Here is a 26,028-nt window from a genome sequence, read left to right on the forward strand (position 1 = left end):
AGGAGAATCAATACATTGTCCCTTGCTACATTGTTAGTTCTATATGGTGAATGAGTAAATAAAGAACTGAAGATAGACCAACATGGAAATCATGGAAGTCCTTGGAGATCATGGAATCTGAAGAAGGAGAGTTAGATAAGTCACACTTTTAATGGTATTACTCTAAGATGGCTGTGCTTTCATTCTGATTGTCTTACATGTATTATCACACTGAAGTTACTAACCAGAAACTCTTGTGGCCAAGTTTCTGATCTTTTCCTTTTAAGTCGTTGACAACCTATGTTCTAACCCGTAGCGTTGAGACATTTTAAAGCTCACAGGACAAATGTATAACCCTAATTTTCTAGTTAGTGAATCTTCCAAGTACTTAACAGAGAATCAAAGTCTGTCTGGCTCCAAAGCCCAATGAAAGTCATGTAAGTCAGGAATAATGTCATTATAAACTATTTGTGATGATTTAAAGAGTATTTGCTTTGGGTACAACTATCAGTTCTCAAACTAACAATTTCAAGGGGAAAATAGAAACCTCTAAATTGCTAATGTGGCAGTAAGAATAAACTTGGATGATCAGTCCAGGGAATTAAAAAAAAAAAAAAAAAGCAGGTCTTTTGGAAGAACCATGAATTATGCTGTTAAATAGTGGCTGGATTCTAACGCAAATCCAGGTTACCCAGGCATAAAAGGCAGCAGCAGTCGGCAAACACTGTGTTATTTATTTTCTAGATAAGCCATCTATCAAACTCTGCTCTCCTCACTGAAATGCACTCACACACACACCATGGAGAAAAAGAAATTGGTAGGGACAGAGTGTAACCGTGGGAACTTCTTTTCTGAACTTTAGTAGAATCAAGCAAAAATCAAAGTCCTGTGGAAATTAACAGTTTGCTTGTTTGTCTAAACCAAACAAGAGAGAGATATTCATCTGGTTGCTAAGCATAGAAAGTGGTTACTGAAATGTTTCATGCCCTGCTTGAGGAGCCTGTCAGGTGCCTTCTCTGAATCCACTGCCATAAAACACACCAATTTAAACCTCAAAGTTACAGAAATGGAAACTCATCCTGAAAGTTGTCAGTTATTCCAAATCTCAAAAAGAAAATAAATGGATGGAGGAACCATATTTTACAGGTATGTGAGCCAATTAATCAATAGTAGGGCTTTTTCCAAGGGCTGGAGCAGAGGGATTTAGAAATATTATCATTGCAAGTCAGAGAACTTCTGCTTTGCATGCTATTCCAAAAAAGAAGAGGGTATTTCTTCATCATGGTTTTATTTGTTTAGTAATTAACAGAAGACTTAGGAGGAGTAGTGAGTATAAATCGTAATCCACACTCTTGAAGATGCAAGAAATACCCTATTATTTTCTGTAAATCAAATTAAATCGGATACAAACCTCTATCCAGCCATTTGATGGGAATTTAAGTGAATTTGGGGTTATTCCCCTCTCCTTTCCCCGCTCATAACATAGGGATCCAGAATTATCTGGTACCAGGAGAATAGGCAAATGCCCTTCACGAGTCTATGACCCAAGTCCACAAGGTCACCAGGAGGTTATAACTGGGCAAGGTCTTTATCACACTGCTAAGCCTGGAATCCAGAATCTTGGTTGAAGCTAAGAATTCCAGCGTCCAGCATTCACCCTTGAGGAAAGGGTGCACAGTCACTCCTCATAAAGGATACAGATACTGAAGAAAAACACCACCTGATATATCAAAAAAACAGCAAAGGGCTTCCCTGGTGGCGCAGTGGTTGAGAGTCCGCCTGCCGATGCAGGGGACACGGGTTCTTGCCTCAGTCCGGGAAGATCCCACATGCCGCGGAGCGGCTGGGCCCGTGAGCCATGGCTGCTGAGCCTGCGCGTCTGGAGCCTGTGCTCCACAACGGGAGAGGCCACAACAGTAAGAGGCCCGCGTACCGCAAAACAAACAAACAAACAAACAAAAACCCAGCAAAAACCAAACACAAATAAATGTATCAGTGCATATTCTTACAACAGGAGTCTTGCCTAAAATGTTTGCTTGAGGCCGGAATTTTTTTTTTTTTGCGGTACGTGGGCCTCTCACTGTTGTGGCCTCTCCCGTTGCAGAGCACAGGCTCCGGACGCGCAGGCTCAGCGGCCATGGCTCACGGGCCCAGCCGCTCCGCGGCATGTGGGACCTTCCCAGACCGGGACACGAACCCGTGTCCCCTGAATCAGCAGGCGGACTCTCAACCACTGCGCCACCAGGGAAGCCCTTAACTTTCATTTTGAAATAATTTTAGGTATCAGAGAAGTTGCTACTATATATAAAATAGAAAACTAATAACGTACAGTATAGCACAGGGAACTCTATTCAATACTCTGTAATGGCCTATATGGGAAAAGAATCTAAAAAAGAATGGATATATGTATAACTAATTCACATTGCTATACACCTGAAACTAACACAACATTGTAAATCAACTATATTCCAATAAAAAATTTTTTTAAAGTTGTAAAATAGTAATTTTCATATATCCTTCACCCAGCGCCCCCTAATGTTAACATCTTACAGAACCACAGTAAAAAGATCAAAACCAGGAAATTAACATCGGTATACTACTACTAACTACAATACAGACCTTATTCAAATATCACCAGGTTTCCACTAATGACCTTTCCCCCCCCAGATTCCACATTGCATTTAGTTGTCTTCCTCTCTCCTTAGTCTCTTCCAATCTATGACCATTCTTCAGTCTTTCTTTGTCTTTCAAGACCTTGCAATTTGGAAGAGTATCAGTCAGTTAATTTCTAGAATATCTCTCAACTGTTTTTTTCTGATGTAATTTCATGGGGTTATACATGTTCAGAAAGATCACAGAAGTGATTTTGTGCCCTTCAGAGGGTAATAATGTCAATGTCTTACTACTAGTGACAGGACTAGTGATTTCTTGGCTAAGGTCCTATCTGTGGGTCTTGAATTTCTTCCCTGTAAGTTACTGTTTCTTGGGGAAAATATTTGAGGCTACTCAAATATTCAGTTCGCCCTCAAAATTGTATGTACTAATTTAGCATCCATTGGTGGATCATGCCTGCAACAATTATTATTATTTTGCTGTTTGCCTAATGGTAATTTTGTTTTTCTCTTATTCTTTCAACATTTATTAATTGGAATTCTTCAATAGGGAAAAAGATGTCCCTTCTCATTGATTTATTTATTCAATTTATATCAGTATGGACTCGTAGATATTTACATTATTCTATGGGTTATAATCCAATAACACCAGAGGTTCAGAATTTTAAACTGTAATAATACCCTATTTCTTTTTTCTTTGTTTGTTTCACAGATTCTCTATCCTACCATGACTATAGTTGTCTCTAGTTCACTGTAACATGTCTGTTTATTCCATTCTTCTTTTATTGTTTCCACTGATTTTTCTTCTTAGTCTTAACCATGATTTCTCCTTTTAAAAATTCTGTCTCTAATATTGTGTCTTCCTTTATTAAAAACTGGCTATCTTTTCTCTCCTCCCCTCCCCCAGTGTCGTCATTTCCCCCCATCACCTTCCCTTATTTCTCTTTACTTTTTGAATAGGGGCTAATGGGCAGAGATATTTTGTCCAGTGTGAACAAAGATAAATTGCCTCTTCCCACCTTTTGAAAATAGTCCATTCGGTCTTTTGACTTTCAAGATGAACGTGAGCAAATTAAAGGAGCCATTCTCTATTTTGCCATCAATTTTCAGCAGGCACTGAGTAAGGTGTCTGCTAATGACACAGTAATGGGTTCTACTTCTTTTTGTTGTGTTATTGTGATTGACTTCAGAGAAGGAGTGACAATATTTTTTGAACAATTACTGATTCCATCAGTCTTTGAACTAAAAATAATTTAGAACAACACATATTTTACTGCAAGAAAATTAAAGTAAAATTTTTTCTTTTGTATCTCGGTATGACAGTTGCTTAAATCGCCCTTATACTCTTATAGTTAGATCTACATCAAATATATATATTTTCCCAATTCTAACCAGAGGTTATAAATCTGACTTTCTTTTTCAGGTACATCAAAATATATGTCCATGACACATATTTTATTTTGGTTGTAGAAGAGAACTCTTTTTAGGAAAAGAACAGAACCATAAACTCTTTCTGTATTCCTTAGAAATTTCTAACAAAAGCTTATTCAGAACACTTTTTCTTACTTTGAATTGCTAAAAATATCTTTACAAGGATAGACAATGGGAATTATACTTCAGTGAGACAGCAAGCAGCGAAACATACCTAATTGTACCTATATACTTTATTTAGAGAATGGGCTTAGATCTTTGAAATTCTGAATGGTTCATTATAACCAACAATAACAAGTAGAAAGCAGAGACCTTTCAAACTAAAGATTTTGCAAATTCAGCAGTGGAAAACTTTAAAACTTTGAGTGTCATTTAAAAGTACCTAAATTATTAAATAAAGATAAAATATATACATGCATCTCAAACGTATAAATTAATATTCACATTATTAAACATTAATTAAAATTCCCTACATGTAAAAATCCTGAGGCCATCTATTTAAATACTAACAACCCAGAAAATAAGTGTTCTGAGATTCTTTCCTATTCAAAGAAAAGAATCATTAATTAAAATTAAAAACAATTTTCATTCCCAAGAGCAGAAATAGGAATATCAAATAATAACCTAAGAAAGAAATGTGAAGGACTTATGGGAAGGAGGCAAGTTTTAGCTTATGAATATTAATGAAACTTTTTAATAAATAAACATGTGGATGTCATAATCCTGTATAGGAAAACAATATGGCAAAGTTGTGATAGCTACCTCAAGGTAATCTATGCATTTAAACCCATTCCAAGCCAAATCTTAAAAGATATTGAACTTGACAGCTTTCAAATAGCCTACGTAGTATAGATGAGTGATGTTCATTCTTTTAAGTGTAGCTGGAATGCTTTTTCACGTCACCCAAGTTTTTCAATGTATCTTGGTTAAACTCAGAGGTAAAATTTCAACGTAATTTATTTCAAATTTGGTACACCTTACTCAGTAAGATATTTAGAATCATTTTGTAAAGTAGAAGGAGATATTTATACCAATAATGATGATCCTAATTTTATTTTATGTTATAAAATGTTTAATGTTTTCTATCTCCTACTAACAAAAAATCAAACTACATGCCAGTTGCCAGACTGATTACATTTTAGCAGTATAGAATTTTCTCTTTCTCCTTTTTTCAGCATACAGGAAATGTTAGATCACGGTAGCTAATGAACTCAATTGAATTATGTCTGATATTTATATTTGATTCACTTTTAATTATTTCCAAGAGCTGAAGCCTGAAGTTCATTACCCAGGCAGTGGTAGACTGAATTAGTCTGAATGGCATCCATTCTCTATTCCTTCCTGTATCCATGTCCTTAACCATGCAACCATACCATGTGCTCTCCCTGTGACCCAGCATGATTTCCCACTCCTAGGTTTGGCCTTGTGACCTACTTTGGCCAATAAAATAAGAAAATAGTATGCCAACTTCTAGCTTAAGCCACAAGAGGCTTACATGTTTGGAAACACTTGCTCTTTTTTGATTCTGCCATCGCCTTGTGAAGGACACGCCCAGGTTAGCCTTATCATCTTAGAAAAACAAGAGACATGTGCAGCAAAGCTGAGCCACCACCCCTCTGAGCCCAGCCTAGATCAGCCGACTCCCAGGAAAATTAAAGAACCTAGTTAAGAAGAGAAGACGAACCCAGTTCAGGTTAGCCTAGATCAGCTGATACTAGAAACAAATGCGAAAAATAAATGTTTATTGTCCCAGGACACTGATGTTGCATGCTTGGTTGCTTTGCAACGGTACTGTATCCTTAGCTAACTGATAAACCCACACAGGTACTGAAGGATTGCCAAGACTTATATTATCCCTTCTGCTTTATAAAGAACTTATAGTTTATAACTAAATATTTCACTAAACTATGACAAATTAAGTAATAAACAGCTTACTGATTTATTATTTTCATAACACATTAATTATTCGTGATTGACATCATTTTAATCCTAATGACTGCTTTTGGCAATCTCCTTATATATAATTTATTTCCTCAAGTCTTTTTATAATAACACTTGAAAAGTGTATTAATACGTTTGTTTGAATTGAAACAGGAAGGCAGAATTTTTCTGACAGAATGTAAGTCTGATTAGCTTGGGGATGCTTGGCTGATTAGGTTGTAGGGCAGACATTCTCCAAAAATTTAATAGGTTAATTCTGCAATACCAAAGTATTGATAAAAATATATTTATAGCACATAATAAGATGAAAAAGAATTTAATACAAAAATATTGTATTAAAAAGAGTGTAATGAAATAACATTTTGATTTGTTCTAACCCTTTTGGGTATATTGGGTTAAATAATTCACCACTAAGTAAAAGAATAATAGGTATAATTTATAGTCATTTGGTATGTGTTTGTAAAGTTTTTGTTTGTTTGTTTGTTTGTTTTTTGGTTTACATCCCAGATATTGAGAAAGCATGGACAATAATGACTGGGCAATAAATAATTTTTCAAATCAGGTACTTTCTAGTTCTTTGCTATTGCCAATTCAAAATGGGACTTAATTAAAAATTGCTAAAAATAATTTTTGGTGATATATCACTGGGATTTTAGACTTCAAATATGTGTCAACCAGACTATAATTAAAAATAATTTTTGATGATAGATCACTGTGATTTCTGATATTTAAGGAATTGAGTGACACATCTATGAAAAAGAAATAAAACTTCCTCCCATTCCCCTCTACTGATTTTTTTGAAAATAATTTCTCTGTGTTCACATCTATAAAATCAAAACAAATCAAAATACAATTCACGCAGGACTCTGTTCCACTCCTGCTATTTCTTACACATTCACAGAGATAAGAACTAATTGAAAAAAATACCACTAATCTCAATAAGAAATGTATTTCTAATAAAATTCTACTTTTGACAGTCAGAAATTATATAGCAATATCAATACTATATTTATGATGCACAGTAATAATTGTAATGACTCAAGTCAGAAAAAAAAATTTATAACCCTTTAAAGAATTTTCCACTTTTAATATGTATCTTTTCTTTGCAAAGAATAAAGGAAAGATTATCAATAAAAGTCTTCAAGAACGAAAAATAAATTATATTAAGATAAAATTTTATGGTTAAACAATGGAATGGAAATATGAGTTCAAGGGGGAATAAAAGCCAAAGATGTAAAATTCCTAAATGTCAAAGAACAAATTGTTGATGTATTGTTTTGAATTGTGATATTTAAATTTCACTAGATATTTAGAAGAGTATTATAACCCTATTTTAAAATCAAATGCCATAAATTATATCTATTTAAACTCATTAAGGAAAATCTTAGATGTCAAGTAAAAAATGTTCAAGAGAATACAAAAGTTATTTTAGGCTCTGGGAAGCTCTGCCACTCTGTAAGCAAGCATGAGTATGGATAACACCTATGAGATGAATAGGCCAATACTTACAGATAAAACCATGACACATTATATTTATGGATCGTGGCTAATTTTTTCTGGGCATTTATCATGTTGCAAGTGCTATTCTATCTACGTTCAACAACTCATTTAATCTTCACATTACATCATGAGGGAGACACAATTGTTAGCCAATTTTACAGATTAAAACTGGGACTCAGAAGGGCTAATTTATGCACCCACAGTTATATAGTAAGTGAGATTGGCATAAAAACACAGATGGTCTGATTTAATATCCCACTAAGTTTGGAAACTGCCCCAGTCTTTCCCCTTTTCGTTTTCCTGGTAACCCTTCCTCTTTTCCCACGAAACTTTCATTAATACCGTCTACCACTCACTCCACTCTGTACCCATAAATAAAAAACAGGAAAGATATATGCTAAAGATTAACACTAATGATGCGTTATCCAGTGATTTTTATTTTTTTCTTTCTTAATTATTGACATTTTCTAAATTATGAGAAAAAAAAATTGTCAGGTTAGCTCATCATTCAGGTTCAGCAAATAGTCATTTTCTTTCCCCCAACTCCATGGAGAAGCAAGCATCCCTATCCCATCAGAGCTGGGCTTGGCCAGGGAACTCGCTTAGGCCAGAGGAATGTGGGAAGAACTGATTGAGTGCCAGTCCTAACCCAAGGCTTCAAGAGGCATCTCTCATGTGTACCCACTCACCTAGGGGTTTCTTACCTCTGCCAGGAGAAGATGTCTCAGGTAACTGTACCCTCCAGCTTGGGTCCACCCACAGAGCGTAGCCAGAAGCAGAGATACCCTGGTCTACCTGTAGAAATGTGAGAAAGAAAGACATGCCAGCTGCATCTTGGGGTTGGATTTTGCACCACAAAACTGGCAAACAGAGTATATGCCTACTGCATTTTAAACTCTCTACTTTATCATGCATCATATACATTTTTTTTTCCTCCAAAAATAACAAACTTATGAACTGCCCCTTTCAGTACTTCAGAGTTTTCAATCATTGACATTACTCACGAATCCCCACTGTTTTTGTTCTGTGAACATCGAATTCATTCGTAGGTGTTTATTTATCCACGTAAATTCGATGTTGATACAACAAAGAAGAACTAGAGCTAGAAGTCATTTCCTAAAGCACTTACATCCTGCACTCTTCCTCTGCACAGCCTTGCCGTACCCCATACGGAGAAAGCTGGCTGTGCAACTCCATTCTGTCTGCACTTAAAACAGCCATGGGTTGCCAGGAGAAATCCTGCTGGCAGCAAACAGTGAGGTGCGATTTCAACTTTTTGGCAGTTACATGCACTTGGTTAATGACCTTGCACACTGTGGTTCTGTTTTTCAGTGTGCCTCTAGTAGGAGGGAAATCCAGGCTTTTTTTTTTTTTTTTTTAGTTTTGATTTGTGATTATAAAACTTTGGAGATTTATCACTTCTCCAACTAGTGTCAGGTGGTCATCTTCCTAAGTGAGACGCAATCCAGATCAGCCTGTCTTTTGTAAGAGTGAGGCATGGCTGTGTGTTTGGGAATGAGAATCAAACTGTAACTGAAGGGTTTTTATTGTTTGTTTGTTTACTCATTATCCTGGCCTGTTTATACAGGTAGTTTCAAAAAAAAAAAAAAAAAGAACCGAGACACAATGCATCTGAATTAACCAAAGAAGCCACCCGCAATTCAGACACCAGCAGTCAACTGACTGAGATAGAGGGTGGGGATGACGCAAGGTTGCTAACAGATGGCTTCCTAACAGAGGACTGGCAGGCTGGGCTATGTTCAAGCTTAAGCTCTTATTCTGTTACTCTCATGACATCCCAGTTTGCTTGATGAAACACCATTGGAGATCATCAATCACTGAGAGAGTCCAGGATAAAGCTTCTAGGAAGTTGCCTCCTGCTCTTCAAAGAGAAGACATTTACCAGGGATTGTTGATTAGAAGGCATTTTAATGGAAAATATTCCTTCTGCAAAGGGAGGCTGTGCCTTTAATTATCTCACTTGGTACACAGTCTGTACAGTTAAAAGGTGTGTGTATATATATATACACATATACATGATATATCTATATCATTAGTGGGGCAAATCTAAAGTAAGATTAAAAATAATGATTACAGATTAAAGGAGTAGTTAATGATCATTTATGAGTTCTATAATTTATTATTTTTGACAGAAACAACTTCTTTGAAAGGAAATAACATTAATAAAGCCTTTCAGATTTGACCTTTTAATAGCAGTAAAATTGAGTTATATAAATTATATTAATGGTAATGGATGATTTCCAGCTAAATCGCTCTCTGACATTATGGAAAACTGCTCATTTTCAGAATCACTTTCTGTAAAGGAATTGTTGAAAATGGTTTAGTTCAGTGAAGTCAGTTAACTGAGATTATCTGTTTTTAAGCTACAACAAAAATAAGTAGAAAAATTGTGATACCGGTCCTGTATTTTATGATGTAAAAGAACTTCTGAGCAAGGAAGTAATTAACTTCCAAAGGCAAAGGTGGTTTTTTGCAATTCATGTACAGCACAGTGCCTGACAAAAACATTTTCAACAATGTCTTCTTAAACTAAATCTACTAGACCTCTTTAATTTTTGTTTATTAGAGAAGTTATTCATTTGATATCTGATCTCATCCTGTTCTTTATTCTATAATTTTTTCTTGAATTTCTAATTTAGAAAGCAAAGAGCATCAATTTTAAAAAAGGAAGGAATTTCTAATATTTAGTGAGGAGTAATCAAGTATAAATATCAAGCATAATTCAACTGAGTTCAGAGGCTACCATGATCTAACATTCCCTGTATTCCGAAAATAGGAGAAAAGAGAAAATCATATACTGCTAAATTTTAATCAATCTGGCAACTGGCATGTAGTTTTATTTTTGGTTGGCAGAAGATAGAAAACTTTAAACATTTTATAACATGAAATAACATTAGGATCACCATTAATTGGTATAAATATCTCCTTTTACTTTTCAAAATGGTTCTGAATATCTTGTAGAATAAGATGTAGCAAATTTGAAATAAATTATGTTGAATTTTACCTCTGAGTTTTAACCAAGACACATTGAAAAAGTTGGGTGACATGAAAAAAAAGGAAGGAATTTCTAATATTTAGTGGGGAGAGTTACTGTTGGATTAAGTAGACATTTGACTTGGAGGTGAGGAGTTTGCATGAAAGGGGCTGAAACAGAGAATCACAACCAAAGCTGTTTGCCCAGATATGAACTCTTGCGGCTGTGAAGAGGGCATAGAGGTCAAAGGCTCAGTCTCCAGAGCTGCTGTTTTTATCAGATCTATGATGCTGGGCTTATTATTTAAACTTTTAGTTTCAGTTTCTCTGAGCTACCTAACTCACAGAGTTTTTGTGGAAATGAATTAAGTAATGTTTGTGAAGTGCTTAATGCCATGCTTAAAACAGAGTAATGTTACCCTCTACTGTTTCTAGGGAGGATTCAGAAGTTAACTTTAGATACCAATCTACTGGGTATTCCACCTGCAGAATTTAACCTAGGGCCACGAGGTTTGCTACTACTGTTCATCAGCTCATTGCAACAGATGTGTCACTGGTCAGACCCAGTAGGAGAGTCTTGACTTGAAAGGGACATGAGGTATTGGGCTAAGGTGGGCATTTCCAGGTCTAAGAGACTTACTCAAAGGTGTTACAAGCTATAAAAATGGCATAGATGATAAATGGGCAACATATTTTGTCTAACTTTGGTTTTATCCTTGTACCTAACATGATACATATATATATTCTTCTTAGGTGAAGAATCTTCCAATTACCTGTGCGAACACCTACCAGTCTGATGTCAAAGTTTTAAGTAGCTTCCCTCTACTCGAACCAGATTAGCTTAATCATTTGAAAAGCTTTGGGCCTCCCTGGTGGCGCAGTGGTTAAGAGTCCGCCTGCCGATGCAGGGGATACGGGTTCGTGCCCCGGTCTGGGAGGATCCCATATGCCGCGGAGCGGCTGGGCCCGTGAGCCATGGCCGCTGGGCCTGCGCATCCGGAGCCTGTGCTCCGCAACGGGAGAGGCCACAACAGTGAGAGGCCCGCATACCGCAAAAAGAAAAAAGAAAAAAAAAAAAAAAAAGAAAAGCTTTGCCCTCTAGGGCAGGGAACTGGGGTGCAGACAGGTGTTATAGAACTGCTGTAGGGCTTTTTCAGATCCTGAGACCAAGGTTTCATATTGTGCATGTATTAGGTTTCTCAAAACACAGGGGGTTGAAATAGTTAAAAAATGATTTTATAGAAGCAAAAGTACAGGTTAGAGATTTTAATCGCCTGTCTTCAGTCACTCCCTAAGTGTCTGTCAGTCAGTCAACATTTACTGAGGACTTTCACATATGAGACTTTTCCTATGGTAGAAAGATAGTATAGATCAAGGGATCTAGAACTCAGAATCTGTTTCCGGCAGATATCGGATGTAAATATGATCATTACAGGAAGAAAACTACCTGGATGTTAGGTTCTCATGAAACGGAGCAGGACCCTGTGGTCCTTGCCCTCCACCCGCCCCACCTCCATGTCCTCAGCCTGCCTTTTGTCTGTGGAAAAACTTTAGCCGAAGAATAAGTTTAATCAGAGAAGTGAGAAAATGCAGAAACAAAGGAAAACAGTCAAAGGAGACCAAATAATAATAATCATTAAGGACAGTCAAGGACCTTTAGTTCCTCCTTAAGGATTATAGATAATATTCTGAGCCATCTCCTGTGAGCTGTTCTGCAGATACTGAAGCCCCACCAGGTGGAGGAGGATGACTACATGATGACCAAACTGAAGCCATGAGATAAGCTACTCCGCTTCACACAATTCTGAGAACTGGCCTCAAAGAAATGGGAACAAACCCCGGAACTAAAGATTAACTGTACTTAAAACAACCAAGGTGATGCTGACCAGACCACCAAATAACTGCTTTCAAGATGACTGTCAGAACTGACTGTGCTGTTCTGCTCCCTCCCTCTGCCTACAACCCCGAAACTCTCCTTTAAAAGCCCCTGTCCCCTGAGTAGCCATCGGGAGTTGGTTCTCAGATGGGAGCCCACCCTCTCCCCCAGTTGCCAGCCTCCGACATAAAGTAAGCTTTCCATTCCTACCAACACTTGTCTCTCGAGAACTGGCTCTCAAGAGGTGAGCAGCTGGACCTGGGTTCGGTAACACTCCTAGTTCTATCCTTCAATCCTGATAATCTTCATTTTTCCGTTAATTATTCTTCATCTATATTGCTGTAGTGCTGTAGCATAACGACATTATCAGTCATTTATTTATCTTCCTGTGAGCAATTTTTTTTTTTTTTTTTTGCGATACACGGGCCTCTCACTGTTGTGGCCTCTCCCGCTGCGGAGCACAGGCTCCGGACGCGCAGGCTCAGCGGCCATGGCTCACGGGCCCAGCCACTCCGCGGCATGTGGGATCTTCCCGGACTGCAGCACGAACCCGTGTCCCCTGAATCGGCAGGCGGACCCTCAACCACTGCGCCACCAGGGAAACCCGAGCAATTTTTGATAGTAAAGACAATGAGAAGAGTCAGGAAACCTATGAGGTACCTCGGAGAGAGGAAAGAGGCTATCACCAAGAGAGGAGAAACAGGCAGTAACACAAGTCAGAGCAGTAGTGTGGCTTATGGAGGGAGGCCCAGCGGGTTCTAGTTCATTCCAACTCTGATATGGGGCAAGGTGTTTTCTTTACAGCTCCCACTGCTTGTGGGATGGCGTAATGGTATAACCTTTGAAAAATATTTTGGCAGTTTTACACAAAGTTAAATATACACTTTCCATATGGCCCAGCTATTCCACTCCTAGGTATTTACGTAAGGGAAACAAAAGCATTTGTCTACACAAAGACTTATACATGAATGTTCATGGCAGCTTTTTTTGTAGCAACTAAAAACTGAAATGTCCATTTACAGTGAATGGATAAACAAGCTGTGGTACATCCATACCCTGGAATACCACTCAACAATAAAAAGGAATAAAACTTTGATAATGAACATCATGAATGAACTACAAAATAATTACGCTGTGTGAAAGAATTCAGACAAACAAAATATTCTATGTGATCTCATTTGTATAATATTCTACAAAATGCAAACTACCTGTAGTGGCAAAAATATATCAGTGTTTACCTTGGGGAGGACTGGAGAAAGGGTTTACAAAGGGGTGTGAGGAAATGTTTGGATGTGTTCAGGGTCTTGATGGTGACGATGATGATGATGATGATGTGTATGCGTATTAAATTTATCAAATTTTGTACATTAAATATATGTCATTTATTGTATCTAGTCCACCTCAATGGGGCTGTTAAAATATGCTTAAAAAATCTTCAGTGGAACACTTTAATATGGCTGTCATGCCTGCCGCCCCACATTTTGCCCTCTAAATTCCAGCTACACTGAAACTCTTTCAGTGGCTCATACTGAGGCTCTCAGAACCCAGTGTTTTCTCTACCTGGAGTGTACCTGCTGCCCACAACCTAGGTCATCCTACTTACGTTTTACTTCTCAGCAAGAGATCATTGCCTTCAGATACTCTTCCCTAGCTCCACAATAATGGATTTGGCCCTCCCTTCTTGGATTTCTCCTTTTATAGCATGTTATTACAATTCATTTTAAATACTGTTTCTTTTCTTATACACACCACCAGAATGTAATCTCCATAGCCAGGTATCACATCTGTTTGATTTACCACCACATCCCGTATGAAGGGAACGATGTTTTTATAATGAGGACAAGTGTTCTAGGGCACTGGCGGTGGTGCAGGGGGGGACCCAAGACCCTGAGTCTCTGAGGTCTGCACACAGGAGCTTCACTGGGGAGTGTTCTTGGGAACAATATTTGTGAGGAAACAGGGAACCGGGACTGGGCAGAGGGAGAAGTTTACCGGGGACACATTTGTAGCAGTAACCTCCCTGGTCCCATGGGGCACTTCAGTTGGGGGATGGATCTTCCAGTTGCCCAAATAGAGGCAAGGGGGCTGGGCCTCTGTATCTCCCATGTCAATACTCCATGGATTAAGTGAAACCTTCATGAGGCAACTTACTTCTGTCAGGGAAATTTCCAGAAAAGGCTCTGGTGTGAGCCCTCCACCTCCAACACACACATCCTCTGGGGGATGACAGTCTTGAATATGGAAGGGGAACTGGGCCACAGATGGATGCACCACAGAGGTGACGGGGCAACACATTTCAACAGGAGACAAAGGCTTAGACTTGGCTTATGAGGGTAAACCTTGTGATGGCCTTGGAATCCAAGTGAGTAAAATGTCATGTTCTGAACACTTTTCCTTTTATGAAGCTGCTGCTCTCAGAACTGTTTCCAAAATGCAGCGTAGAAAGCATTAAATTAACCTTTTCTGCTAAAGAAGATAAACTAGAAGTGTCAAATGACTTGTGATTTAGAGTCTTCTGACAGAAATAAGCATTGGCTTCGAAGAGAAGAAAATTCAAGAGATAGCTGTTGAGCTAAGAGGAATGGCATTCAACTGCTAAAGAACTTCATGTCTACACAAATAAATTTTAGGAGGTAAAATCTCTGGGGTGGTGAGTTAAATGTGAGTATATTTTCCCCCTCGCCTGCAATCCATTTGGATCCTTGGCTTTCTTCTGTGACATCAAGATCACTTCATAGGAAAAAGGTGACTACTTCTACCAGTTTCTACATCCTTCTGTTAAAAACAAAACTTTTTCAGAGTTCAGAGCAAAATTTGCTCCATAAATTATTTTCAAAAAATTTTTTTGTAATTGAAACTGAATTTTTCACAGATGGCAATAAAAATAACCCATTTAAAAAATGTCTTCTTCTAAAAGGGAATACTGGGACACTGTTACCAGTGAAATGGTTTCTGTTTATTTTATTCTGGTTTCATCTCCTTCTGCTATTCAACTCTCAATCTGGCCTTTGCATGGAGAACACAGGATGTAAAATATAGTGACAGAAGGACAAAGAGTGTTGATCAAATTGTCACTATGATTAAGAAAGAAAATTGTAAACCAAAGATTTAAGTTTTTTAAAATGAAATTTTCAATAAGACTTGAATAATAGTTATTTGTTCAAAATTTTTACACTGATTTAAAAACTAGCAGTACATCACAGAGGTTGAGGATAAGTACCTGACAAACCTTATTTAAATCCTAGCTCTGCCACTTAGTAATTTTGTGACTTTGGGCAAATACTTAAATTATCTGTCTCAAATTCCTCACCTATAAAAGAGAAAGTAACAGTATTTTTATCAGGTCACTGCAGGAATAAATTTGGTACTATATATGGAAATAAATTGTAAACTACCAAGAACTATTCATATATAAGGGACCTAGAGACCTAGAAAGGAATCCTGTTCTCTAGATCAGTTACAACCATTCATATCATTTTTTAAGAAACATGTTAAATTATATTTTGTGTACTTAACATTATAAATGTAATTAAAGTATTACATATCAATAACATATGAAAATAATGTTTTTCCAAATATTGGTAGGGACGTACCCATTAAAAAAGATTTTCTTAGGCAATGAGATTCCCATCAGACCTAGCAATAAAGTGCTAACGTGGGCTCTGATACGCATAGACCCTCATTTTATTAAACCAGATATATATTTGTTAGGGATACACTCTAATTACTATTCAGGGGTTCTTAACCAGGAGAAGATATTAGAATCACCTCTTGGGCTATGTAAACATAGACCTGGGTCTCTACACCAAGATGCTGTTCAATGGTTCTTCTGGGTCTTATAAATTTGTCTCCTTAAAAGTTTTCCACCAACTATTCAGATGAGAAATCTTATGTAGGAGTGATCACAAGGGAATCATACCTCCTTTTGCCTTTTACTTCACTCCAGAACTGGCGTTGAGATATTTGTCAAACCCAGAATGCCGTGCAGCCATGGGATTCAGAAGAAGTTGGCCACTCCTATGTCTGTGTGATGGCTTCTCTTTGAACGTCACTTGGGACTCCCTCTTTTAAGGACCCCTACCACTCTCTCTTTCTCCCCCATTTGGTTAATATAGTCTGAAGTATTTTCCTCACTTGACCTTAAAACTTGATGCTCCAAGTGAGGGTCATTAGCATCATCTGGGTGCTTGCTGGAGATGCAGAATTTCAGCCCTACTAGAGAGTGAAGTCAAATCGGAATCTGAAATTTAACAAGATCCTCGGTTGATTTGTGTGCACATTAAAGTTTGAGAGGCACTGTGATACAAAGGCAAGTAGAACCCAGAGGAAAGATCATGGAGTGCATGTTATTTAGGAGAAATTGTGTTATTTTGACTCTTTTCATGGAGCGTTTCCCCCACCAAGGTTTGTTTGTTTAATTGCTTGGTTGATTGATTTGGCATCAGAACTAAAAATAGAAGAAAGGGGTTGAATTTAGGTGAGGCCTTAGGCCAGAGGAGGTAAAGAACCTCTTGAAACCTGTCATTCGTCCCTGGTCTCCAAGGACAGGAGTTTGGAACAGGGCACTTAGTAATGCAGAGTGGGCCGTTGGCTTTGTTTTCTATGCAAGCATCTCCGGGAGCCCTGGTGGGGAGGCGTCAGCTGGTGGATGATTTAGTGATTCACGGTTCCAGCCGTCAGAGGCAGAACCAACGGTAAAAATGGGACTCTGCCTGCATTTGCATTCTTTTTTTATCATTGAGAATATATTAAACAATAAATCATTTTCCTGTTTTTAATGACAAAAACATTATCACTCTTATCGTTAATAAAATGTGCTCTGACATCAGTGATATAGGGGTGTTTCACGGCTCTCTCTTTAACATCAGTGGGTGGGAAGAGAAGAGAGTGTGTCATAGAATCATGTTTAACTGTTTCTAAACTCTTTTTATTTCATTATTTTTAATTCTCAGTTCCTATGCTGTTTAAGGAAATGAAGCAATCCAATATGGTCCTTCTATAGCACCATTATATGAGTGGATATGTGTAAATTTTATAAGTTCCAAGCTAGCTTAAAAAAAACCAAATTCTGAAGAGAGAATGAGATTAATCCACCTTGGGTCAGATATCTAGTTCTGATCTAATCAGCTATGAGCTGAAGATAGGGGATATATAGTATAAATAAAGATGAGGAGGGCTCACTTCTGTGGGCAGGGTGGCAGTTCCAAAGAAGAGGGGCTGGGAAGGTAGTCAGTGGGTACCATATACCACCCATCTATCATTATAGATCATCCTAACTAGATTTGGCATCAACAACCATACCAAACAAATGAAGGATAAATATAAGTTCATATTGTGAGTCCTGTAACAAGCATGATGAACCACGTCAAAGGTAGATTTGTATTTATATCCTTTATATGATTCCTATGAAGGCATTTCTGCTTTGTGGCTATATTTGTAGCAGAGCAACCAAAGAAGCTTTATTTTTCTTAAACAATCGTTACACCTTTGGGCCACCATTCTTCTGTAGCTTACTAGTTGCTATGTGAACCTTTCTGCTGCTCAAGAATCCCAGCTGCAAAGATTTCCAATAGTATCCTGCTATGATGTCTCAGGGCTGCATCAGACCCTTTTAAATGTTTGCAGCTGTTCCTTTTCCAAGTGACTACTTTGGAAAAAATACCGCATTTGCCCCATACTGGGACATTTTAATGGAATAGACTGCCTTTTAAAAAAGTCTGTTACCAGATTGCTGACATTCTTACATAAAAATGATCATTTTTCTAAATACTTTAGAAATTGACATGCCTAATTTTCAATGCCTGTAGCCCTGTTCTCCCAAATAATTCCTACAAAATAGTTGCTGTCCTGTGTGCAATACAATGGCTCTTTGAGATGGGCATGTACTTTGTTTTGCCCCATCTACCTCCATGTTGGAAAAAAGGTTTACACTGATGATCCACATCTTTCACCCTCACTTTCTGGCTAACAACAAAGATTGGCTAAAAATCTAGCTGGATTTAGGGGCTGAGGCTTTCAGCCATGGAGCCAGTAAAATGACTGACTTCGGCAGTAATTAGAGATGCAACATTCTTGGACAGTAATGTCAGGTGGTTATGACAAGGGTCTCTCCAGGTATTGCAGAGTTTAGTCAACAGCCCAATTGGAAATTCTACCAACTTGGCTACAAAAATGCTACAGCCGTCTTGTCTTCTCGTCTGAAGCCAGAGTTTCCTAGAATAATTCAGAATAATCAGGATAATTCACAAGGACACTCAAATCTAGCTTCTTCTCAGGATCCCTGCTGCTGTTTAAGAGTGCAGCATTGTTATTCATCCATCCATTTACTTATTTACCACATTGGGAAAAACATGTAGAAAGACATCAGTGATCATAACAGATCAGGATGGAGGGAGAGAGAATAACCCCCAAAGTATATGCTCCCCGACCCCTGCGCTTACCCCATGGGCTTCAGAGCTAGTTCTCTGAAATTATAACACTGTTACATATACTTACTTATATTCTAAGGATTAGTCAAATAATTTGGCTGATAAATCATCAAGGTAATCAGAGCAAAAGATTCTGAGGAAACTACCAAAATCTCTATTTTTTCGTCTGAATTACCAGTTCTCATATATATGAGAAATTTAAGACTGTCACTGATGGTCAAGATCTTTGTTGAAATGCAGATTCCTGAGACAGGAGCTTCTGATTCTGAAGTATCAGGAATGGGCCCAAGAATCTGTATTTACTGTAAAGTTCCCAAGATGATTCCTATGCAGCCAGACCTACAAACATCCTTTGACTGAAGTTTGGGAATGAGACTATCTAAAATTAATCTGGTTAATTCAGGGTGGCAGAGGGGAAATCAATCAAACAAGTTTAACTTAAGTTTGTACTTCAGGAGATACACTGATTGAATAAATTTCCTTTTTTTTAATCATCAGTTTTGTTGGCAAAATACAAACAAAAAGGAGGGCTTTTTAAAAAAAATCTCCTTAAATAAAAATGAGTGAAAAGGCAAATTTGATCAACTGAATTACAAATGTCAACAACATTTGAAGAAACCCTAAGAATTGTGTCAGACAAAAACAATGATTCTCGCTGTTCCTTCTTTCTACCCGTTACCTCTAAATAGAAATAAGATTTACTTTATGTCTGCCTTGCTGGAACATAATGGTTACCTTCCTGGATAAGCATCAGAATATACAATCAGTGGCTCAGTGAGATTAATCTTTACAGCAAACTGCCCTCCCCACCAACCTCGTGGGATGTTGAAAGAGCAATGTCACAGCTTTGCATATTCCTTGGAGTTGTCAGGGGGTGAGCCGTTAACTGAGGCAGCCAACTGCCTGTGAGTCCGGAGTACTCCTTCTCTCTTTCGGTCTTACCTTTCAAATTTAAAATGTTTGGGTTTTCTCCAGGGAGACATTTCACTTGACAATATGCCCCAGGAAATCAAAGAAACATGGAGGTAAAGAAGGCAAGCATGAGAGAGTAGACCTCTTCCTCCCTGTCACCCTGGGGGTCTCTAGTGCACGTGATTCTCCCCACCTGTGAGAGCTCACCCCCTAGGACTGAAGGGATGGAAGAGATCCTTAAAGAAAGTCACAATGACAATTATGAGTTTTCTTTTAGAGCCATATATGTGTTTAGGATAGATGAGGTGTCAAGAGAGAAACTTGGTTTTTTCAGTAGAGTTTCTCAGGAAGATCTCAGTGTATTTTTATCTGGAATGGGGACTAAAATACTGTATGAAGAAAACAAAATTATAAGAACTTTATCAGGGCTTCCCTGGTGGCGCAGTGGTTGAGAGTCCGCCTGCCGATGCAGGGAACACGGGTTCGTGCCCGGGTCCGGGAAGATCCCACACGCCGCGGAGCGACTGGGCCCGTGAGCCATGGCCGCTGAGCCTGCGCATCCGGAGCCTGTGCTCCGCAGCGGCAGAGGCCACAACAGTGAGAGGCCCGCGTACCGCAAAAAAAAAAAAAAAAAAAAAAAAAAAAGAATTTAATCAGATAAGGATTTTCACTGGCTTACTGTGAGTACTGTTTCTACTACTTTTATCACTACACTACTGGAGGCTAACATTTACTGAGTGACAACCGTCTGCCAAGCAAGGGGCCAGGGGCCAAAAATTTCTCCCCACACCCTCTGACCCTATAAAAATTAGGAAATGAAATCTCATGCAGTGTAAACCCATCAGTGGTTCTTCATATAGCCAGTGGAGGAGTCTGAATTTGAACCCAGATCCATCTTGACTCCAAAGGCTAAAATCTTCTTGCTTGCCACATACTATTTTTCCAAATATAATGATACAGTAAGTGTTATCATTTACTTAATACCCACCAAGGGCCACACACTTTGCATATATTATTCTATCCTCATCACAAGGAGGAAATTAAAACATATTTAACTGACTTAAGGTCACATAGGCTGTTATTTGCAGAGATGGGATTTCAATTTCTGTCTATGTACCTCATTTTATTTTCTCCAACACAGGCTAGGTGTGCTGGAAGCAGAGGTGGGTGTTTGGATTGCTTGCTTTGGAAAATATGTTTCATCAATAACATAAAGTTCAAGAAAAAGAAAAACACTGGTCTATTCTTTCCTTTTGCATCCCTTCTACAATCATATCAAAAAAGATGCTTGTTCTCTCCGATTAACTCTTCTATTTTTGTTAGGAGATGGAAGGGAAAAATAAGAGATTTTTTGTTTAACCACAGAAAGGCCAATATTGTCTTAAAGATATTTAAGCCACCAAACCCCTCCCTTCATGAGCTGAGAATATTAATTTGAATTCCTGCAGAGGAAAAATTAATCGTTTTGCCTATGGGGAGAATGTGGTGTTTCTTGGAACATGTGAATCCTTCCATTAACTTAATGGAAACTCAAAGTGAGGGAAATATCTGGAAGATACATTCTATGATAGTCATCATAAATCTGTAAGAAACCAAAGTATAAACTGGACACAAGCACAACTCAAAGTTCTAAGTAGAGTTGAGTCATTATTGTCAGGAAAGTGTGGGGGCTTCCCTGGTGGCGCAGTGGTTAAGAATATGCCTGCCAATGCAGGGGACACGGGTTCAAGCCCTGGTCCAGGAAGATCCCACATGCCAAGGAGCAACCAAGCCCGTGCGCCACAACTACTGAGCCTGCACTCTAGAGCCGGCAAGCCACAACTAATGAGCCCGTGTGCCACAACTACTGAAGCCCGTGAGCCTACAGCCTGTGCTCAACAAGAGAAGCCACGGCAATGAGAAGCCCGTGCACCACAGCGAAGACCCAACGCAGCCAGAAATAAATAAATAAATTTAAAAGAAAAAAGAAATTGTGAATTTTACCTTTTGCTTTGTAGAACTAATTGCGTACTCTGCCTCCGTTAACAAACTGACACAAGGTGGGTTCATCAAAGTGGGTTGCAAAGCGGTGTGTAAATTAACTATGGGGTCTTTCAACATCCAGTGCATTAAAGAAGAAATCTGTGGGAAAATGTTAAAAACTTGTTCAGAAAGTTAAGTGTTGGGTAATTCCAACAGTTTAGAGATATCTGCCTGTGGAAAACAAGACAACCATCTGCAGCTTAGTAAATGTGTGGTGGGTGAATTCCAGAGTGATGCTGGGTGAGATTTGCAGGCTGTTCTGTACATATCACCAGTCATAGCTGTGACAGTATTTTTTTTCTGTTATAGCAATTCCTTTTTTGATACTCACAGGGCTTATGTCAAGAAAGAAAATGTTCTTCCTTCCTATAGCTTTTGATTAACCTATCTTGTCAGCACATCCTGCTTTCCTGAGATTAAAAAAAAGAATCTAGTAAATTTTTTAAAATGCTAATTTTTGTTTTCCATCCCTATCAAAGAAGAGGAATACAAATTCTTGGCTCCGCTAGGTTTGTTGCCCTGATTATCAAACCACACTTCACATTCCTGTTAACAAAATGACACACTTGGTAAGGGGATCGCCTAGCAGCTTCTATTTTGTCCTTGAAATTCCTTAACTCTTAGGAAGAAAAAAAAAATGCAACTCCAAACTCAGTTAGGACTGGCTTAGCTTTGAATTCAGTAAATAATTACATTTCTATGTTAGTGTTCTCTTTCTCCCTTCCTCTCTACCCACCCCTCCCTCTACTATCTATGTGTGGAGGTGTGTGTGTTTGTGGATGTCTGTCTACTCGATGTGGAGGAAGGGGCTATCAATTTTAAAAAAGCTCAAAACCTACCCTCCCTGCTGTCTCCAATGAGCAATCAAAAAGCAATGGTTCATTTTATCACTTGATAAAAATGTCAGTATATCATATAGAGCACTATATTAAAACATATTGGAATTTCCCATTTTAAAATATGGAGCACATAGTTATTATTCTAGTTTGGAAATTATCCTGTCGTGTGCCCTGGGACACGTCACATACACATAACACCTACATGCATGCTTGTGTTGGCACCTCCAATGTTCCTCTCTGTAAAGGAGACTGGGCTACTGTTTACAGCTTGAGTAGAATCACTTATTGTTCAGCTGTAGTCACTCCTCCATCTACTTCTTTGGGAGGAGCATGCTTCTTCTCTTTGTGACCTGCTCCAGCCAATGGAATTTGAGAGAAGTAACTGTGTGTGCGTTCTGGCAGGAGAGCCTAAATATTAAGAAACATTGTATGTTTTTATTCATGTATCTGGAGTCTTCCAAACTTTGTCATTAGAAAAACATCCCAGGGGCTTCCCTGGTGGCGCAGTAGTTGAGAATCTGCCTGCTAATGCAGGGGACATGGGTTCAAGCCCTGGTCTGGGAGGATCCCACATGCCACGGAGCAACTAGGCCCATGAGCCACAACTACCGAGCCTGCCCGTCTGGAGCCTGTGCTCCGCAACAAGAGAGGCCGCGATAGTAAGGGGCCCACACACCGCAATGAAGAGTGGCCCCCACTTGCCACAACTAGAGAAAGCCCTCGCACAGAAACGAAGACCCAACACAGCAGAAATAAATAAAAATAAATTTTAAAAAAAGAAGAACATTCCGAAGTAGCTGCAGACCTAGAATGAGACTCATAAAGAAGACCTGGAAGGACCCACAGCGTGAGGCAGAGGCTCAGAGTCCCACTGCCAGCAAACTGAGGCAAAGCCATGCTAGGTGACCTGTAAACAAGAGAACAAATGATTGCCATTTTACGCCATGGGGTTTTGGGGTGTTTTGTTGCACAGCGTTTAAAGTGGCAGTACAGGAGCAACATACCAGCATAGCTTATAGCATTAATATTCTGTGATTCTAATTCTATGCTTTATTGTGGATTATGCCTATCAACTACTTACTCATCTTAAAAAGGTGTAAGCTTTGCACATGAATAATAATATGACTTCTTGGTAACTATCAGAGGTTTTGTTTTCCATGTATTTTTCTGTGTGTGCTTATGTAGTCTAGGCTTAATTCAGGGATTTGATATTAATAAACCAACTTCTCTGACAAGCACGTATTAGGGCGTCAGATGAGAGGTTATTTTCGGGGCGGTATCCTCAACTCTAAAACTCTTTCCATCATGTTCTGACCAAGTTACTTGACTTTAAAAAACTGGAACAAATCCTATTTAAATATCTCCATTTTCCCCCTCTGACCTAGCATAGGCACGAAGGACTTGGAAAATTTTTTTTTTTTTTTTTTTTTTTGCGGTTCTCGGGCCTCTCACTGTTGTGGCCTCTCCCGTTGCGGAGCACAGGCTCCGGACGCGCAGGCTCAGCGGCCATGGCTCACGGGCCCAGCCGCTCCGCGGCATGTGGGATCTTCCCAGACCAGGGCACGAACCCGCGTCACCTGCATCGGCAGGCAGACTCTCAACCACTGCGCCACCAGGGAAGCCCCGGACTTGGAAATTTTGACAAATATACCAATAGCCTCTGAAAAATCATGGTGGCGATTAGAACATATCCACATTACATCTTTTGCTAGTTTATTTTGTGCATTTAGATGGTTGATGCGGCAGATGATTTTGATGTGAGTAGCTCTCTAGATGACTATCTTGGGGGTACTGACATCTTCTGATTTATGTAGTTGGAAGTGGACCTTCAAGGTAGTAAATTCCACATTAGCATGAGCAAGGCAAATTGAGTGATAATCCCTGAACAACTGAGAAACTCTCAAATTCTTGCCTTCCACCGTTAACGCCTCCTGTTCACAGGTCACTTCTTGCACTGCACTGAAAAGTGGCTCTTAAAGCCATATATTTGCACCTGCCTCAAGGAATTAACTGAGCTGCTCTCCTAGTTAGCATACTTTGTACACTTCATTACTTCAGAGACCTTGCTAAAAATGTGACCCTGTGTAGCTGTTGTTGCCTTCTTTGTGAATCGAAAGCTAACCAAGCTTACGAGCTAGATTAAGTGGCATGGAAATTTAAGAAGACAGCTGGTGCCCTACTCTGAAATGGAAATACTACACTTAGATCTCATGTTTCATTCTTATGCAGTAGAGATATATTAGGCCCCAAGAGGAAGAACACAACAGAATTCTTTCAGGCATCAATAACCTTTTTCTTCTATTCTTTAGTCATTGGAAACCTGGCCATAGATTGCAATTGGCCATTATGATAGGTAGGACACGAAGGAAAATTATCTAACAAGCTACCTCTATCTATCTATCATCTATCTATCTACCTATCTCCTTCCCTCCCAATCTTGCTATCTAGAAACATGGGGGGGTAGCTTATTTATTTTCTGAGATTAGGAACCCCTAATTTAAAAATCAGTCTAGGCTATTATGAATTGAAGATCAGATTTTTCTCTTATTAGTGCTGCTAGTAGCAAAATGCTTTATAGGATTTTTCTTTGCAAACTGATTCTGCTGCGCAGGAAAATAAATTCTTTAACACTCATCCTCCACGAGCCTAAACCACAGATGACTTTTAAAATAACAAAAATTAGCACAAATGGAAGTGGGCTTTCATACTGGCTATTTTAAATATTCATGAAAAAGGCTGCTAATTTACTTTTGACTACTGTCCACATTTTCTGACATGGATATTTTCTGTCTGAATGCATATTTTACTTATCAAGAAAGAGAACAGACAGTGGAAGGGAAATAGCATTATCGACTACCTACACCAAGAATTTTGCTATGAAAACAATGTAGAATTTTTTCATTTAATTTTTTAAGGATTAACATTGCTATCAATCAGGATAATAATTATATTTACCATTATTACACAACCTTCAAATAGAGAATTTGCATAGCTTTTGCTCATCCATATTATATCACTATAAAACTGGAATGGTGTTATTATTTATTATTTCAAGAAGGAAGACACAGGGTTTTAGGTATCGTATCCAAGGCCATATAATATTCAGTGATCGAGACAGGCTTAATACGGTGTCTAGATGTCCCAAGCCATGCTTGGTATGTGGTATCTAAAGAGCTGACTTATTTCCCTATCTAGGAAAATGCTTAGTTTTCTGATAACTTTCACTATCATAGATCTCAGCAGCAATCAGAGTTTAAACTCCATTATATCTCATAATAAAAATAATTGCCATCTCCTTTGCATATAACAAAAGTTCTTAGAGCAAAACCAATAATAATAGTTTAGGTCAGCCTTATTCTTCAGGCAAGTTTGAATTTGATTGCCAAAAATATTTCCCCCAACTCCACTGAAGCTATTAACTAGGCCACCCCTATTCTTAGGTTTCATAGCACACTTTGTTACTTTTTCATGACTTTAATTTATTATTTGTATAT

The sequence above is a fragment of the Mesoplodon densirostris genome, chromosome 9 (assembly GCF_025265405.1).
Source record: "Mesoplodon densirostris isolate mMesDen1 chromosome 9, mMesDen1 primary haplotype, whole genome shotgun sequence".
Lineage (NCBI taxonomy): Eukaryota > Metazoa > Chordata > Mammalia > Artiodactyla > Ziphiidae > Mesoplodon > Mesoplodon densirostris.